The sequence below is a fragment of the Bombus flavifrons genome, chromosome 4 (assembly GCF_040668555.2).
Source record: "Bombus flavifrons isolate JBK064 chromosome 4, iyBomFlav1_principal, whole genome shotgun sequence".
Lineage (NCBI taxonomy): Eukaryota > Metazoa > Arthropoda > Insecta > Hymenoptera > Apidae > Bombus > Bombus flavifrons.
Genome location: NC_138445.1, coordinates 5,920,087 through 5,938,686, shown reverse-complemented (window position 1 = coordinate 5,938,686; position 18,600 = coordinate 5,920,087).

Below are 18,600 nucleotides of genomic sequence, written 5' to 3'. Positions count from 1 at the left end.
ATTCTCAACAATGCTGACTGATCCATAGACGATATCGGGTCCGAGTAGATAACGTAAAAAACGTAAAAACCTGAAAAACGTAATTTTATTTTTAAAGATGTATACAACCTTCTTCGGACCTCAACACCTACATCTGTCTATATTCTGCCTTCATCATACTATATCATTTTAGATCTCCTATGCATGTTCTTCGACACAATTTTCTTCTTCAGTGCATCGAGCTGAAATTATTCGTCGCGGGAGTCGATAGGTACCGGCCTAGGTCGATGCCGATGGTCTCGGTCCTGGGTCTTATCCCGACGCTTCCATCCTGTCTCGGATCCGTGGATTCGCCTCACTCAAAGGAGTCATGCAAGTAGGCTACAGCCGTGGCACGTGGTTATACACTCCCGGCGGTAAAGCACTTCCCTGCGGGAAGTTACCCGTGTCAGTTAAACTATATTTACACTTATGCTCAATAAGGAGCAAGAAGATAACAATTCCATTTACATTTTTAAATTCGTAAAAGTATTAATGGTTAAATATTGGTTGATAAATCGGTATTTAAGAATCAGGTCCATCTTTGTCGAAATTTAGTTATACTTACCAAAACTCCTTTATCAGTTTATTACATCAGAATATTCCATGTTAAATAAGAAATATTTAATGAACAGCTTTATGCTCAATATTATCATAGATGAGTCAGTTATGTTAGAATTTGTAAAAAAAAGACAATTTGTTAAATTTAAAACGTGATTAAAGAAACAACTCGACAACCAATGAGTAACGACTCTTTCCATTGATTGACCCACGACTATCTTCTGACTACAACTCACGGCTTTCAACACAAAAAGGTCATTTTATAGCACACTTTTTGCTACTCCTACCACCTACGTATGTTTCGCAGCTGTTGATGACCAAGTCACGTACGCCTTTTTCAAGTACTTATTTTGCTAAAGGGCCACAGGTATACTGTGGAGCCCGTAGATCATTGGGATTTTCCATCTTTTCCGGCCAGTCAGCATTTTCAATTTTCCCTGCACTGTAGTTCATCGGGTATTTCGTAAATGATTTTTCCACGATACTACATAACTATATGTCGGAGATGAAAGGACATCGGAGCCTTCCCTTTGGAACTTCGGGAAAATCCCTTAACACCGTAATCTAGATTCTATCATAGGCGTAATTAAACAATTGTCGTCTTTCGATCCGATTGTATTTGTTCAAGATTTGTGATAATGAGCTTGGGCTCGAGGCGACAGCCAGTCGCCGAACGTAGCCGCGGTCATGGGATGAACGCTTTGTCTAACAAACGTATGGAGTAATTATATAGCTCTCCTTAAAAGAAATATTTGTGGCGGCACGCGACAGTAAACATTCCAACGGTTTCTGTCCCATGGCTCGCCACACGCAGACCCTATTCTTCGAGTAAGATGATTGCCAGATGTCGATGCGTCTCCGCAGTACATGTGCAGCTAGCCTGACGGCCCGTTATAAATCTTAAGATTTAGCTAACTAAAGTCCTTTAAGCAAACAGTCTTTGTCCCAACTACAAGAAGATAGAGGAGATCTATTTTTCAACGAACAACGTCTCCCACTAGCAACTTTCCCTCGAGGGCGGCTAGCATCTTTTTCTAACCACCGATATGGAGATTGACCAATTAGCAGCAACGTCAATTTCCCTTACTTTCTGAACGAAGGCTATTCTCGATGAATCCGATGATCTCGTGTCCTTAGACACACCCCATTATAGTTTTCCTCTGTGGCATCATCGGGCCGGAATTTCATTCTTTCTTGCGTTCTCATCGACGAAAAGAGCAACCCCTTACGACCAGTGAATATTACGCGTTTTATTAACAAAGAATCCGACTTAGATTTTGTGATCATGTTCATGTATCATCCCGTTGACCGCGGATTCGTTATTGAACCTAGGATCATTGTCATTAGTTTCTCGAGTATCTAATTACCACGGTTACTTGTCCAATTCTATAATAATCGTATTTGCACTAGTCAATGTCTTCTATATTGTATAACGACAATGTGTAATCCAAACGAAGATTCGTTTCACGCCCATAACCCTAATTCTAATGTAAGCCCGACATATATATATATATGTCGGAGATGAAAGGAAATCGGGACCTTTCTTTAGAATGTTCGAAAAAACCCAATACCCCAATCCAGATGTTTACAACATAAACATTTAAGCAATAAACGAAGAAATAGTTATGCGGGTACTTAAGGCTTTATGACGATGTGTTCGGGCTCGAAGTGACATAGCGGGTCAATGGACGTAGCCGCGGTCACGGGAGGGATGTGTACCTCACAGAGGTATGGAGTGATTATATGGCTATCCTCAAAAACAAAGATTGACCCGAGAGGTGGGGACAGGAATATATAAGGGCAGTTTCATTTGGATTACGAGTTAGTTAGTTAGTCGTTAGGGACTTCCGGTTTAGACGCGGGCAAAGGCAACACGTGGGTAGTGAGCGCGGTGAAAAAGTGAAAAGTGAAGGGGAAAAAGGAGGAGGAAGAGAAAGGGGAGAGAAGAAAGGAAAGAAAAGGGTGAAAGCACAAAGAGAGGGTATAAAGAAAAGCATAAAAAAGTGACAAAGAAGACAGGAGAAAGTGCGAAACACAAAGTCAGGAAAGAAGAGGTTAGGTGGACGAAAGCAGAAAAGGTAATTGGACAGGAAGAAGACAGATAGCGACAACAGGCAGGCCGAAGGTAACGGACAAGGCGGCGGAGAAGGGAGATCGTAGAAACACGCTGGAAAGGTACAGCGTGACAGAGAAGGTGGCAGTAAGGAGAGCGGAAAGCAAAAAAGCATGGGACGAGAGGATGGAGAAGATAAAGAGGGGGTTGGAGATGATAGTAGAGATGGTAGAGGAGTTGAGAAGGGACAGGAAAGGGGAGAGAGAAAAATGGGAAAAGGAACGAGAAAAGGAGAGGGAAAGGTGGAAGAAGGAGAGAGAGGAAGAGAGGAGAAGATGGGAAAAGGAGAGAGAGGAAGAGAGGAAAAGATGGGAAAAGGAGAGAGAGGAAGAGAGAGAGAGAGAGGTGGAGGAAGGAGAGGGAGGCAGAAAGAAAAAGATGGGATAGGGAGTGGGAAAGATGGAAAAGAGAGAAGAAAGAGTTAGAGGAGAGAATCAGGAGGCTCGAAGAGGAGCAGGACAGGGCAGAAAGGGAGAGAAGAAAGAGAAATATTGTAATAAAAGGCGCGGAGTGGGGGGAAGAAAGCAACAACAGGACGGTGACAAAGTTCATAAAGGAAAATATGAGGTGAGAAGTAGAAGTAGAAGGGACACGGAAGATAAGGGTGGGAGAAAAGGAAACGATAGTAATTGCGACGCTGAAATCATGGGAGGAGAAGACGAAGGTAATGAGAGAGAAAGGCAAATTGGGGAAGGGGATCTACATAGATAACGACCTAACGAAGAGAGAAAGAGAAACACAACAAAGATTAAGAAGAATTGCTAGAGAAAGAAGAGAGAGAGGGGAACGCGTAAAAATAGGTTATAAGAAGCTAAGAATAGAAGACATATGGTATAGATGGAATGAAAGCAAGGAGAGACTGAAAGAAGAAGGAAGCAGAGAAGCGAGAGGATGAGATAAGGAGAAAGAAAGGGCGGGGGGGGGGGTAATAAAGGGGATGAGAATGTGCTTCTGGAACGTAGCAGGGATAATGAACAAGGACAAAGAGGTATGGGAATATTTTAGGACTTTTGACGTAATCGGACTCACGGAAACATGGACAGAGGAAAGCAAATGGGAAAGGGTAAAACATAGACTACCCAAGGAATACGACTGGAAATGCAGGGCAGCAAGGAGAGAAGAGAAAAAGGGAAGGGCAAAAGGGGGCATAATAACAGGCGTAAACAAAAACCTGAGGGAAATAGAGTATAAGGAAATAAGTGACGACATAGTAGAAAAAAATAAGGTACAAGGAGAGGTCCTACAGAATAGTGGTGGTTTACAATTGAGACACGAAAAAGACATGGAAAAAATTAGAAGAAAAAGTAGAGGGAAGGGAAGAGGAAGTGACGATCATAGGATGAGACTGGAATGCAAAAACGGGAGAAGAGGGAGGGCTGATAAACGAGGAACTAGGAAAAGAAAAAAGCAGGAGATCAAAAGACAAGACAATAAATACGGAAGGAAGAACGCTATTAAGGATGCTGGATGAAAGAGGATGGACGATAATTAATGGTCGAGACAAAGAAGGAGATGAGTGGACTTATGTGGGGGAAAGGGCAAAATCGGTGATAGACTACATGATTGGCAATCAGGAAGCGATAGAAGAAGTAACACACATGAAGGTAGGGAAAAGAGTAGAGTCAGACCACATGCTGTTGGAAATAGAAATAGAGGGACCAGAGTGGCAAAGAGTGGAAGAAAGAAAGGAAGAAGAGAAGGAAAGAAGGGAATGGACGAAAGAAAGTGTGGGAAGATATTTAGAGGAGTGCAAAGTCTGGGCAAGCAGGGGAGGAACAGTAGAGGAAATGTGGACAGAAATCAAGAAGAAGGTAAACGAGGCAATACCAAAAAAGAGAGTAAGGATAAGGAAATGGAGCATAGGAGAAAAGGTATGGTACGACAAGGAGTGGAAAGAGAGGAAAAGGGAGATAAGAAGGAAAATGACAAAATTCAGAAAAGGAAAATGCAGCAGAGAAGAATTCACAGAGGAAAGGAAGGCATTTAAACAGTGGCGTAAACAAAGAAAGGAGAAACAGGAAGAGGAAGAGATGGAGAAAATAAACAAGATAAAAACAGAGCAAGAAACATGGAAATACATAAACAAATATAGGAGAAGAAGAGAGGTTGCAGACGAAGGTATAAGGGAAGAGGAGTGGAAAAACTATTTTATGGAAATGTTAGAGGGGACAGAAGGCAGAGAGGACAGAAGAATAGAAGGGCGGAGAGCAGAGGAGGAATCAAAGAAGGAGAGAGAAGACAACATAGAGAAGGAAGAGGTGATATTCCAAATAAGAAACTTGAAGGAGAAAAAAGCAACGGGAGGAGATGGTCTGGAAAACGAGGTATGGAAGTATGCGCCGAAGGAAGTGGGGAGGCGCTATGGGGGATGCTAAAGAAGATATGGAATGGAGAGGGGATACCAGAAGACTGGAGAAAAGGTGTAATATGCCCGATCTACAAGAGAGGAGACAAAGGAGCAGTGAAGAGCTACAGAGGGGTCACGTTAATGGACACGGCATATAAGATCTATGCAGGAATTCTGGACGAGCGGCTGAAGATGGAGATCGAAGACAGGCTGGGTGAAAGCCAATTCGGGTTTAGGAAAGAAAGAGGAGTGATAGACGCAGTGTACGTATTGAACCACACAATAGATAAGCAATTGAGCGGGGAAAGAGGGAAGCTATATGCGTGCTTTGCGGATCTAAAGGCAGCGTTCGATAGGGTCAACAGGAAGAAGCTGGGAGAGATGATGAGGAGAATGGGGGTGAACGAAAAGTTAACCAGAAGGATAGAGGAGATATACGAGGAGACAAAGAACGTAGTGAGGATCAGGAACAAGAACACAAAAGGGTTTTGGACAGTGAGGGGGGTGAGACAAGGATGCCCGCTGAGCCCGACACTATTTAACATATATATGGCAGGGTTGGAAGAGGAAATAAAGAAAGGTCAGGTATGAGGCATAGTGGTAGGAGACAGCAAAGTATGGTCGATATCATACGCGGATGACATTGTATTGATAGCGGACAGAGAAGAGGAGCTAAAGAGTATGCTGAAGAGATTTAAGACATTTCTAAAGGAAGTGGAACTGGAACTGAACACCGAAAAAACGAAAGTAGTAGTGTTTGAAAAGAGAAGGAACAATAGGAGTCAAAGGACATGGAGATGGGGGGGGGGAGCAAGAACTAGAAGAAGTGGATGAAATTAGGTATTTGGGGTACATACTGCAGAAAAATGGGAGCGACGAAAAGCATATTCAAGACAGGAAAAGAAGGCCGACAATCGCGATGAAGAAGACATGGAGCGTAGGAGAGAGGATATTTAAAAAGGATTACAAGAGGAGAATGAGGATGTTTGGAGCACTGGTAGAAAGTGTAGCGCTGTATGGGGCAGAGGTATGGGGTTGGAACATAGAGGAGAGGCTGGACAGGGTAAAAAGGAGATACGTGAGATGGGTTATAGGATTGGAAATAACAACGCCGAACTACATTCTGAGAGAGGAGTACAAGATAGAAGAAATAAGAGAAAAGGCGCTGAAAAGAGCAGCAAGGTATGAGGAGAAAGCCTTGGAATCGAAGAAGGAATTAGTAAAGGAGTGTATAAAGGAGAGAGAAAGGAATTGGGGAAAGGCCAAGAAGGGAAAAGAGCAAGGAAAAGAAAGATGAGGTTAGAGGAGGCGAGAGAGGGAAGGACACAAGTGGAGGCAGGAGATAGACAGGAAAGGATGACAGCGAACCAAATCATGGAAGAAAGAGGGAAAAGAGACACAGAGGAGAGGGAGAAAAGGATAAGGGAATCCAGGTACAACAGGCATTACAAGGACATAGCAAAAGAAGGGCTACCAAAGTAACTGGAAGGAAAGATAAAATAGCAGAATAGAAGCATGGTAGCGAGGTTCAGATGTGGCAACGAAACCAGGGCAAGGGAACACTGGAAAGAGGAGGAAGAAAGAAGATGCAGACTATGCGGGAAAGGAGAGGAAAATCTAAGACACATAATAGAGGAATGCGAAGTAATAGACGCAGCGAGGAGCATAGCAGAGATACTTGAGGAGACTGGAGAAGGATTGGCGGAACTAAAGGCGATAATAGGGAAGAGAAGACCAACAGAAGAGGGGAAGGGGAAGGAATAAGAATGCATGTGTTGTAAGGCGTAATTGTAAAAAGGAAGTCGTCCAAAGTCGAAAGGCACGGACTAACATAAATAAAAAAAAAATAGTTAGTCGTTGGGCGAATTGCTGATTGAGTTATCGAGAAAGTTATCCGAATCATGCATTACGTTGGTACTCGTCATTCCGTGGACCGTGGATTCGTTATCGAACCTGAATTCGTTGTCACCATCATCTCGGCCATCCTATCGCCGCTATTACTCATAGCCTCTTGTAGTGATACATTTGTACTAATAAACATTAGCAACATCCGCGATGGTAAAGTAAGTAAAGGTTCATCGAACACCCCCAAAATTCCAACCTTACTCCGACATATATATATGTCGGAGATGAAAGGAAAGCCGAAGCCTTTCCTTGGAAATTTTGGGAACATCCTCTAGTACCTTAGCCTAGATTTTATTATAGTTGTAATTGCTTAAGATTTGTAATAAGCGAGATTGGGTTCGAGGTGACAATCGGTCGCTGAACGTAGCCACGGTCACGGGATGGATGTTTTATCTAACGGAGGTCTGGAGTGGTTGTATGTGTTTTCCGAGAAATGTGGTTGTGGCGGCATGCGGCCTCGAGAGCGGGCCTAGCCACGTGTGATGTTGCCTCGAAGGTGCCGATGCAATGGGACATACATTGTATTAGTAATCAAAACTCCAGGCAGAAACTGCCTAGCAACGGCGTTTGGAACTTTCTCGATGCTTCCAACGAGTGTGCCTAGCAACGGCGTTTGGAACTTTCTCGATGCTTCCAACGAGTGTGCCTAGCAACGGCGTTTGGAACCTTCTCGATGCTTCCAAACGGGTATAGAAAACAAAATGCAATCGTACAGGGAGAAAAATCTCCACGAGGCTGGCATTCTTGCGATTGCCTTGGAGAGTGACACATCGAGCATTTTCGACGATCGCATTTGCGTCTAAGTTAGTTTCGCTTAGTAGGGAGTTATCCCGGTGACCGTGGATTTGTTTGAACTCAAACATTGCTAATAGTATTATTTAATTTAATTATTCGTAGATCGTATTATTCATTAGGCTTAGTGTTTGTTAGACTTATTATTAGTTGTACTTATTATTTGTTAAGCTTAGTGGTAGACCTGTATATACGTGTAAATAAAATCTCGGCTTTGTGAAACGATGGCTAGTCCACATGGAGAGTCGTCGCGCGCCCAAAATTCGAATCGTGATCCGACATATATATATATATATGTCGGGGACGAAAAGGACACCAGAACCCTCGCCGGAACCTCGGAAAAAGCTATGAACATGTAACGAAAGTAATTAAATAAAGTACTGTTACTCGATCTAGTCGTATTTGGTTTGCGATAGTAAAGCCTAGACCCAAGGCGACCATCCGTCGCCGGACGTAGCCGCGGCCAACGGGACGGGCGTGCGATTTAGAAAAAAGGCATGGAGCGATAGTATGACCCTCATTAAAAGGACACCCATAGAGGTACCCGGCAGTAAAACACGCTAACGGTTCCTTCGGACAAGGAATATTAGATATTGAGGCACGTACACAGCACAAGTCCAGTTAGCCTAGGACCGGCTATAAAACCTGGGTTTTTTTTTGGTAATTAAGATGCTTCTAACGGACAAGTAGTCTTTGTCTCAAGTTGACCAATAGACAGCGACGTCAACTTCCCTCACTTCGAGAACGAGGGCTATCCTGGGAGAGTCCGATGATTTCTTGTCCTGGGAGACACCCGCATCAGAGTTGCCCTCGGTGGCATGATTGAGACGAGATTCTTTCTTTCTGGAGAGCTCGCCTACGAAGGTAGTCGCGCCTTCTGATCCGAGTAAGTGTATCCCGTTGGTCGCGGATTCGTTAGGGACATAGGGATACCAATTCGATTATCGCGAGTGTAGTCACCGTCTTTGATTGTCGCGTCTGGAGTGCTTGCTCACGGAATACGAGTTCAAGTACGCGGGATAAGGTTATGATGGCCGACTCCGAAGGAGGCTCACCAAACGCCCCCGGCCCTAGCCTGGGTCCTTCTCCGACATCAGAAGTGGGATCAGAACCGCTTAAAGCGCTACAAGAGCAGATGGCCATCATGCAAGAGATGATTAAAACGCTAACGCAAAAGCCGAAGGAGCAAGTGCCAAGTGCGGAACCTGTGAGTTTGGTGTTACCACGTTTTAACCCCGAAGCCGTGGGGGCCGACCCGGCTGCGTGGTGCGCGACCGCTAGCGTGATCATAGGAAAAAGGAGTGTTACGCGAAAATCCAAACCAGGAAGGAGCAGGATAGACGGAATCCAAGGGAAAAACGACCCGCCGCACCGTCGAAGGCGACTTGCTTCAAGTGCCATGAGGAGGGACATATCGCCCCTCACTGCCCAGTGTCACGAAAGGAAGGCCATGCTCCCGGGAAGGAACGACGGATTGATGCCTGCCGGGTAGAAGCTTCCATCGGCGAATTAAGCCACCTGGGTGAGTCGTTCCCGTTTTGTTTCGATTCCGGAGCCGAATGCTCGTTAATTGGGGAGTCCGCCGCCGCGAAATTCGCTGGCAAAAGAACGACTGACGTAGTAGTAATGCGAGGAATAGGAAACACGTGCGTTAAAAGTACATCCCAAATTTTGTCCACCGTATGTACCGACGGTTTTACTTTGGAAATAGCTTTCCATGTCCTGGCCGATAGCTACTTAAAATACGATATCATGATAGGACGTGAAATTTTGAGTCAAGGGTTCGACGTAAACATTACACGGAATAGCGTTGATATTTGTAAGACGAAAGTGATTAGCGCCTGTAGCAAAATCGCGGAAGACGAGGTCAACGTTAACGAGGTTGACACCGATGTAATTGGTACCGAGAAAGACCGATTAATTTCCGTTCTTGGAAAATTTAAAGATTCATTCATCACGGGCTTTCCGCGTACTCGCGTAAGTACGGGCCAGTTAGAAATACGGCTGATCGACCCTAACGTTACCGTGCAAAGAAGCCCATACAGGCTCAGCGAAGAAGAGCGCAGAATAGTACGCGATAGGATAGACGAATTAATGAGGGCGAAAATTATAAGGCCTAGTAAGTCGCCGTTCGCGAGCCCCGCGATACTCGTGAAGAAGAAGGATGGCTCAGACAGATTGTGCGTAGACTTTCGAGCGCTAAATAAAAATACAGTCGCGGACCGGTATCCCTTACCCCTTATTGCCGATCAAATCGCGAGATTGCAGAGCGCGAAATACTTCATTAGCCTAGATATGGCCAGCGGATTTCATCAGATTCCTATTCATCCTAACTCGACGGAATATACAGCGTTCGTTACCCCCGACGGTCAATACGAATACGTAACGATGCCATTTGGATTGAAGAATGCACCGGCCGTTTTCCAGAGAGCCATTTTCAAAGCCTTAGGCGACCTCGCCTACTCGTATGTCGTTGTTTATTTGGACGACGTTCTAATAATCGCCGACTCAATAGATCAAGCTCTAGAAAGGTTGCACACTGTACTAAACACTCTCGTAAACGCCGGATTTTCTTTCAATTTCGCTAAATGTTCTTTTCTGAAGACGTCGGTACTTTATTTGGGATATGTGATTCGTAACGGAGAAGTTCGTCCAAACCCGGGAAAAATACAAGCTTTGAATTCTTTACCTGCACCGTCGACCGTCACACAGCTGAGGCAGTTCATAGGTTTGGCCTCGTACTTCCGAAAATTTATTCCTAAATTTTCGCAAGTGGTGAAACCCCTGTATGCACTCACTCCTAGTAGCAAACACATAACTTGGACGGACAGGCACGAAACGATAAGACAAAAAGTGATCTCCGCCCTGACTGACGCGCCAGTGTTAATGATATTCGACCCCAGCCACCCCATAGAACTACATACAGACGCTAGCTCGGAGGGTTATGGGACTATTTTAATGCACAAAGTTGAGGGGAAAACAGGGTCATTGAATACTATAGTAAAAGGACCAGCCCCGCGGAATCCAGGTATCATTCGTACGAACTGGAGACATTAGCAGTAGTGAACGCCGTCAAGCATTTCTGACACTATTTACACGGGCGGAAATTCCTAGTTGTTACCGACTGCAACTCGCTGAAGGCCTCCAGCAACAAAGTAAACTTAAATGACCGGGTTTATCGGTGGTGGGCGTATCTACAAATGTTTGATTTTGACATCATGTATCGAGAGGGTAAACGAATGGCCCACGTAGATTTCTTTTCGCGAAACCCCGTAGACTTGAATCGCCGTATGATAGACAAGGTCGCAGAGAAAGAGATTAATCTGGCCGAGATCTCTGAAGATTGGCTATTAGCGGAACAACGTCGCGATCCGCAAATCTCCGAAATCGTTAATAAATTACAGAACGAAGAGCTCGCGGAAGATATCGCGAATACCTACGAACTGCGATCCGGTACACTTTGCCGTAAAATACAACGAAAGGGCAGAACCCTTTGCTTACCCATTGTTCCGAGAGGTTTTAGATGGTCCGTTATCAACCATGTGCATCAGTCAATTATGCACTTAGGATGGGATAAAACGCTCGAGAAACTGTATGAGTATTATTGGTTCGAGGGAATGGCGAAGTATGTTCGCAAATTCGTCGAGAACTGCCATGCTTGTAGAGTTTCGAAGGCTGGTTCGTGTAAAATACAGGCTGAACTGCATCCTATACCTAAGACCGGCATACCGTGGCATACGGTGCACATGGACATAACGGGCAAGCTGAGTGGCAAGAATGACTCGAAAGAGTATGTCGTCGTCTTGATCGATGCCTTTACGAAATTCGTGCACCTACACTACACACGCAAATTGGATTCGCTTAGCGTTATCAAGGCACTTAAGTCCACCGTGTTTTTGTTCGGTAGTCCCTGTCGGATAATAGCAGATCAGGGTAGATGTTTCACGGGCCGGGAATTTCAAGAATTCTGTGCAAGCAAACAAATCAAAGTTCATTTGATCGCGACCGGTGCAAGTAGGGCCAATGGGCAAGTAGAACGGGTTATGAGCACGTTAAAAAAAAATATGTTCACAACGGTAGAAACGACCGGGCGTTCATGGCAAGACGCGATCGGGAAAGTAGCAAGACCATACGGACTGGTCGTAGCCGACGGTATCGGAGAAAGAGAGGTAGACCTTGACAACGTAAGGCAGCAGGCGAAAGAAAACATGGAAGCGTACGCCAAATACGATAAAAACAGGTGGGACAAAACTAGAGCTAGGATAGTTAAGTTTAACCCCGGCGACTACGTATTACTCAAAAACGAAGAGAGGAATCAGACCAAGCTAGACCCAAAATTCAGGGGCCCTTTTGTAATAACGGAAATTTTAGAAGGGGATAGATATGTGTTGAAAACAGTAGACGGTAAGCGATCCTATAAATATAGTCATGATAGGTTGCGAAAGATGCCGAATAGTCGTATCCCTGCGGAATTGGACGTCTGTAGCGATGGCGAGAACGGTGACCATAGCGACATGAGCGCCCCGATCTCGGAGGATCACAAGCACGATGATAATAACGCCTAGCAAAGTAATGTAGGAAAGGTCAGTGAGACTGTGAAATGGGTTAAATGTACCATTGGATGTGGGCTGTGCAATGGGTAAATGTACCATTGGATGTAGACTGTGAAATGGGTTAAATGTACCATTGGATGTAGACTGTGCAATGGGTTAAATGTACCATTGGATGTGGGCTGTGCAATGGGTAAATGTACCATTGGATGTAGACTGTGAAATGGGTTAAATGTACCATTGGATGTAGACTGTGCAATGGGTTAAATGTACCATTGGATGTGGGCTGTGCAATGGGTAAATGTACCATTGGATGTAGACTGTGCAATGGGTTAAATGTACCATTGGATGTAGACTGTGCAATGGGTTAAATGTACCATTGGATGTAGACTGTGAAATGGGTTAAATGTACCATTGGATGTAGACTGTGCAATGGGTTAAAAGGACCATTGGGTGATAATGTAAGAAGGGCCAGGAAGGCCGAGCAATGGGTGAAATGGACCATTGGGTGATAATGTAAGAAGGGCCAGGAAGGCCGAGCAATGGGTGAAATGGACCATTGGGTGATAATGTAAGAAGGGCCAGGAAGGCCGAGCAATGGATTAAATGTATCATTGGGCGATAACGTAATAAAACTTTGGGCGGTCGTGCGATCCAGTAAACGAGATTCACTTGGGTGCGAAATCAAAATGGTCCATCACGTCATTGCGACCAGATTAACAACCTGCAGGATGCAACTAGCATCTCGAACACCAATCATGACGTTAGTAATTTGTTTTTCGTATTCCTCTCATTACCAAATCTCTGAACAAAAATTACGGGCAAACCGGACCATCGGTCTAGCTAGGTTGTAAATAAGGGTATCCGTACCAAGTCTAACGTTAGAAAACTCGACATTTTAGATACACACAGGGACGTGTGTTAGGCAGGATGGCCGTGTCGGGGACGAAAAGGACACCAGAACCCTCGCCGGAACCTCGGAAAAAGCTATGAACATGTAACGAAAGTAATTAAATAAAGTACTGTTACTCGATCTAGTCGTATTTGGTTTGCGATAGTAAAGCCTAGACCCAAGGCGACCATCCGTCGCCGGACGTAGCCGCGGCCAACGGGACGGGCGTGCGATTTAGAAAAAAGGCATGGAGCGATAGTATGACCCTCATTAAAAGGACACCCATAGAGGTACCCGGCAGTAAAACACGCTAACGGTTCCTTCGGACAAGGAATATTAGATATTGAGGCACGTACACAGCACAAGTCCAGTTAGCCTAGGACCGGCTATAAAACCTGGGTTTTTTTTGGTAATTAAGATGCTTCTAACGGACAAGTAGTCTTTGTCTCAAGTTGACCAATAGACAGCGACGTCAACTTCCCTCACTTCGAGAACGAGGGCTATCCTGGGAGAGTCCGATGATTTCTTGTCCTGGGAGACACCCGCATCAGAGTTGCCCTCGGTGGCATGATTGAGACGAGATTCTTTCTTTCTGGAGAGCTCGCCTACGAAGGTAGTCGCGCCTTCTGATCCGAGTAAGTGTATCCCGTTGGTCGCGGATTCGTTAGGGACATAGGGATACCAATTCGATTATCGCGAGTGTAGTCACCGTCTTTGATTGTCGCGTCTGGAGTGCTTGCTCACGGAATACGAGTTCAAGTACGCGGGATAAGGTTATGATGGCCGACTCCGAAGGAGGCTCACCAAACGCCCCCGGCCCTAGCCTGGGTCCTTCTCCGACATATATATATATATATATATATATATATATATATAACCTTATCCCGCGTACTTGAACTCGTATTCCGTGAGCAAGCACTCCAGACGCGACAATCAAAGACGGTGACTACACTCGCGATATATATAGATATACATATAATTAACGTCTGTTATTCCATGATTGATACTATGAAATTTCGTATTTTTGCTGCCTTCCTAAACTATTCCTTCAGTTTACGTCTCTCTTCCGACGGGTCATTCGTCAGATATTGATATAGATTCTTGCGATTTGTATCTTAGAGTCAATTGAAATCCCTAGACTTGAAATCCATCCGCACATCTCAATTTTTTCATATGTCCCAAATCTTTTGTACTCCTTTGTATTTCTAATATTTCTGAAAAATACATACATGTCTTGAGGTGCATGTGTTGTCCGTGATACTTGTAGCTGCTGGCTGTAGATGTCGCTGCTGGGGTATTGCTATTTTTCTTCTAATTTAGATGCGTGGAAGAAAAATAGGACTACGGGCGCCAAGATTCGAACTCGGGTCCCGAACGTTCGTAACCACTGCTTTTTGTTTTTAATGATGTTTATTTAACCCAAGATACAATTTTAGTTACATTTTGGTATTCATAATAAACTGTGAATTTTGGTAATGATGTGCTAGGCAAAGGCACCGATACGCGGCGGTACGATGTAGCCATACTATATTATGTGTCGGCGCTTTACATTTTTTGTGTTTAATATAATTTTTGGGTTTAAGCCGCTGGGGAGCGGAGCTTTTACATGATTTTGTTTTTACTTTTTTTTTTTGTCCTGAAAACTTGGTCGCAAAACAGGACGCTCCGGTAGTCCACATTTTTGGGTGCTGTGTAACTTTGGGGAGGGGTGTAATGAAAAGGAGGGGCGGGGGAGGGGGATGTCAAATAGATTTATTTGCAATATTTACAAATATTTACAGTTTACACCTGTGTTATACGCTGTCAGAGTTGAGTACTGTCGGTTTAATGGTTTGCTCTCTTGTTTTATTATGGAATCCACCAATATTTCTTTGTGTTTTTTCTGTGTTTGTCTTTAGTGTCTTTCAGGGGGAGGGCCATGTTGTATCTCCACCTAGTGTCTGCGGTTTGTCCGTTTAAGTTTTCTTCGTAGAGTATAGTTTTGGTTCCTATTTTTCCTTTTATGTGATAGATTATTGGAATGTTATTTTGGCCTTGGAGGTAGTTTTTTTCGTCTAGGTATAGGAACGCTTGTGGGGGGATGTAGCCTGTTGCCAGAGTTTTCTTGTATCTTTGCAGCTTGCGCGAAGTGGTTTCTTATTAATTTTAAGATGTGACAGTCTATGCGGTGAATGTTGGCTAGGTCGTAGATTGTTTTGTTTTTGACATATTTTTTGAATCCGCTGTGTTCGGATCTGTAAGTACTCAAGCAGGCTCTGATGCATTTTCTTCCGAATCTGCGAATTTTTTCCATTTGGGAGGCTGATATGTTGGGAGGCTACCAGATTGGGCAGCCGTAGGTTATGATCGGTCTGATTAGTGCTTGGTAGCACAGGATTTTTACTTGGCTGTTGAGATGTTTGGAGTAGAATAATCTTTTTGTTCTCCAGAATGCTTTGCTGGCTTTGGAGAGTTGAATTTCGATGTGCTGCTTATAGTTTAATTTTTCGTCTATGTTTATGCCTAGGTATTTTACACAGTTTTTGTGTGGTATGAGCTCCCCTTCGTTTGCTTTTTCCCTTAGCTGAAATTTTCTGCAGTGTTCCCTTTCTATTGGACCGATTTTGCTTGACTTGGGTCTAAACAGTATGGTTTCGCATTTGCTTGTGTTGGCTTTTAGTTTCCATGTGTTGTAGTAATCGTTAATTTTCTCAAAAAGTTCTTGCAGTTCCGTTTTTATTGTTTTGGTTTTGCGGCCTGTTACTTAGATGATTAGGTCATTTGCGAAGGCTATGGAGCGTTTATGGGTGGATGTATTGAGATTAAAGAGGTTTAGTAAGTCGCTATTGTAAATACTGAAAACAAACGGGGAATTTACTGTACCTTGTTGTGGACCCTTTTTTATGGAAAGTTCTTTGCTTGATGTGTGTGAACCTTCAGTCATTACGAATGTTCTGCTTGTGATCATGTCCCAGACTATTTTCATTAGGTCTTTAGGAAAGTTTTTCTTGATCAATTTGTATATGAGACCTGAGATCCAGACTGTGTCGAAAGCTTTTTCGAGGTCTATTAAGCAGGCGGCTACTCGTTGTTTTGCGTTTAGCGCCCAGCAGATGTCCGACATAAGTTTGTTTATTGCGTGAATTGTGGAGTGTTTGTGTCGGAAGCCAAATTGATTTTCTGGGATTATGTCATTTTTTGTGCAAAAGGAGGTGAGGGGGTTGTTTATGATTATTTCAAATTCTTTGCTTATGTTGGGGAGGAGACTTATGGGTCGTAAGTTTGAGCCGTCCTTATAACTATTTTGTAGCTCCTTTCCGTTTTGAGCTGGTACGTGTGGTACATAGCATTTTTTCCCTTTAGTTCATTTATCACTTTCCTATAACTTTCTGGGGAGTTTGTTTGAATTTTTACTTGTTCTAATTTTGTTTGTTTTATTGTGTAATTATCCTACCCAATTATATTTTTTAGTCGATCAATAAGCGGGTCTATTATTTGCGCCTCAACAAATACTGGTGGTGGTTTTGTAATGTGTGTTGGTTGAGTTGTGATTTTGCTTGTTGGGTCATCGTCTATTTCTTCCGTTAGCGAGCTGAAGGAGTTTCTTAATGACAATTCTTGCAGCCATCGCTGCTTTACTGAATCTTGATTTCCTGTTATTTTTCTTTTTTTATTGTAACTCGCCACCTTCCAGCTTTCATCCTGTTGAGTTGTTTCTTTACTGGTTTCCATATCGATTTCAATTGTAACTGAGCAGTCCTGTTCTTGATTTATTTGTTGACTTGGTTTTGTTATGTCTGTTGTTTTATTTATGTATTGTTCGTCTTTGTTGATTATCTTTATCGGTGTTATTTTCATTTTATTTTTGCTTATAGTCTTCTTAATAGAAGACACCCGTTTCCACCATTTAGCTATGGGCGTAGCCGTTCGTGTCTTTCTCTTCCCCACTTGCCGCACTTTTTCTGAAGCACTTAAGCACTGTTGTTCCACGTCCTCTTAGCTCGGCTGCTCGGGCAGAACTGAGAAGTGTACTTTGTGTCTTTTATTTAGTTTTGTTTCTGAGATGAGTACGATATCGGGGGTTTCTTTATTTATTAGTGTTAGCATACTGTATCTTTTTTGGTTTGAAATTGGAGAATTGGCATTTATTGCAATTATTTTCAGATGTTTTAAGTTTAATTTATATGTTTTTTGCTGTAATTGTTGGTTTAGTGGATTTTGGTTATTCGTCATCTATACTATTGAAAGTGCTGAAGATGGCGTTGATCCTTTCTTCGTGCGTTGATATAGTTTTTTTTATTTCATTTAATTGCATTTGTTGTTCTTTTAACGCTTGGAGTATGCTTTTTTTGAAGTCTTCAATAACATTTATAATGTTTAGTTGGGGAGTGTTATCGGTTGTAATTGAACTTTGGCTTGAGCGCGGATCTAAGTTTGTTATTTGTGATGTGTTTTCGATTATTCGATTTAATTTTATTTGCTATTTCACTACGTCAGAGAATTTTAGTTCTGGGACGTATTTACGGCTAATTTGGGCAATTCGTGTTGTCTTTGCTTCTTTGTCTTTTTTGATTTTATCAGTTAGCTTTTTGCTTAGTTCTAAGAGTTTGGGGCACCCCTTGTATGACGCGGGGTGTCCGTAGTTTTTGCAGATTACGCAGAATATTTTGTCCTTAGTGACTGCGTCTTCTTTTTTTATTTTGCAGTCGCCTGGGCCATGGAGCTCTGTGCATTTTACACAGCGATAGTTTAGGTTGCAGTTTTGTGCAGTGTGCCCTAGTCGCTGGCATTTATGACATTGAATTATGTCATCCTTTCTTTTTATTATTTTTTCCCATTTTATCTTAAAATAGTTAAAATGATTAATCGTTAGTAGATTGCTTATATTTCTGTGAGGGGATAGTTGTATTATATAAATTGGGAGCAATATATTGTTCTCCGTTGATCTTTGTGTCGTGAACCGTGAGACTTTCGTAAATTGTACGTCGTCTATTTGTAATGATTGTAGGTCTGCGAGTATTTCTGTTTCAGTGTAGCTGTTGTCTAGTCCTTTTAACAAGTATGTGTGGTGTTTTTCTGTTTTGGGTGTATAGGTATAGAAGGTTGTGTTTGCTGCAAGGAGTGTTTCGTTAGCTTTGTGAAAGTCGGGTATGTTTCGGAGGTAGAGAGCATGTTTACCTGTGTGTATCCTTTTAATGTGGAAGTTTTTGATGTTTGACAATTTTTCTATGAGTGTTATTGTGTCTTTTGAGTCTTGTATTGTTATAATGATGGGTGGCGGTTTGATTTCCCTTGTAGTGGTAGGAGCATTCGTCCGCTCCTCCGCGGTGTGTCTGGTGAGGTGTCCGTCCGGTGCCCGCCCCCTCCCCCCCATGGCGATGATGGTGGCTCTGGGCCTCCAGGGTTGTTCGATGAGGCCTGTCGCTCCTCCGGTGATGAATGT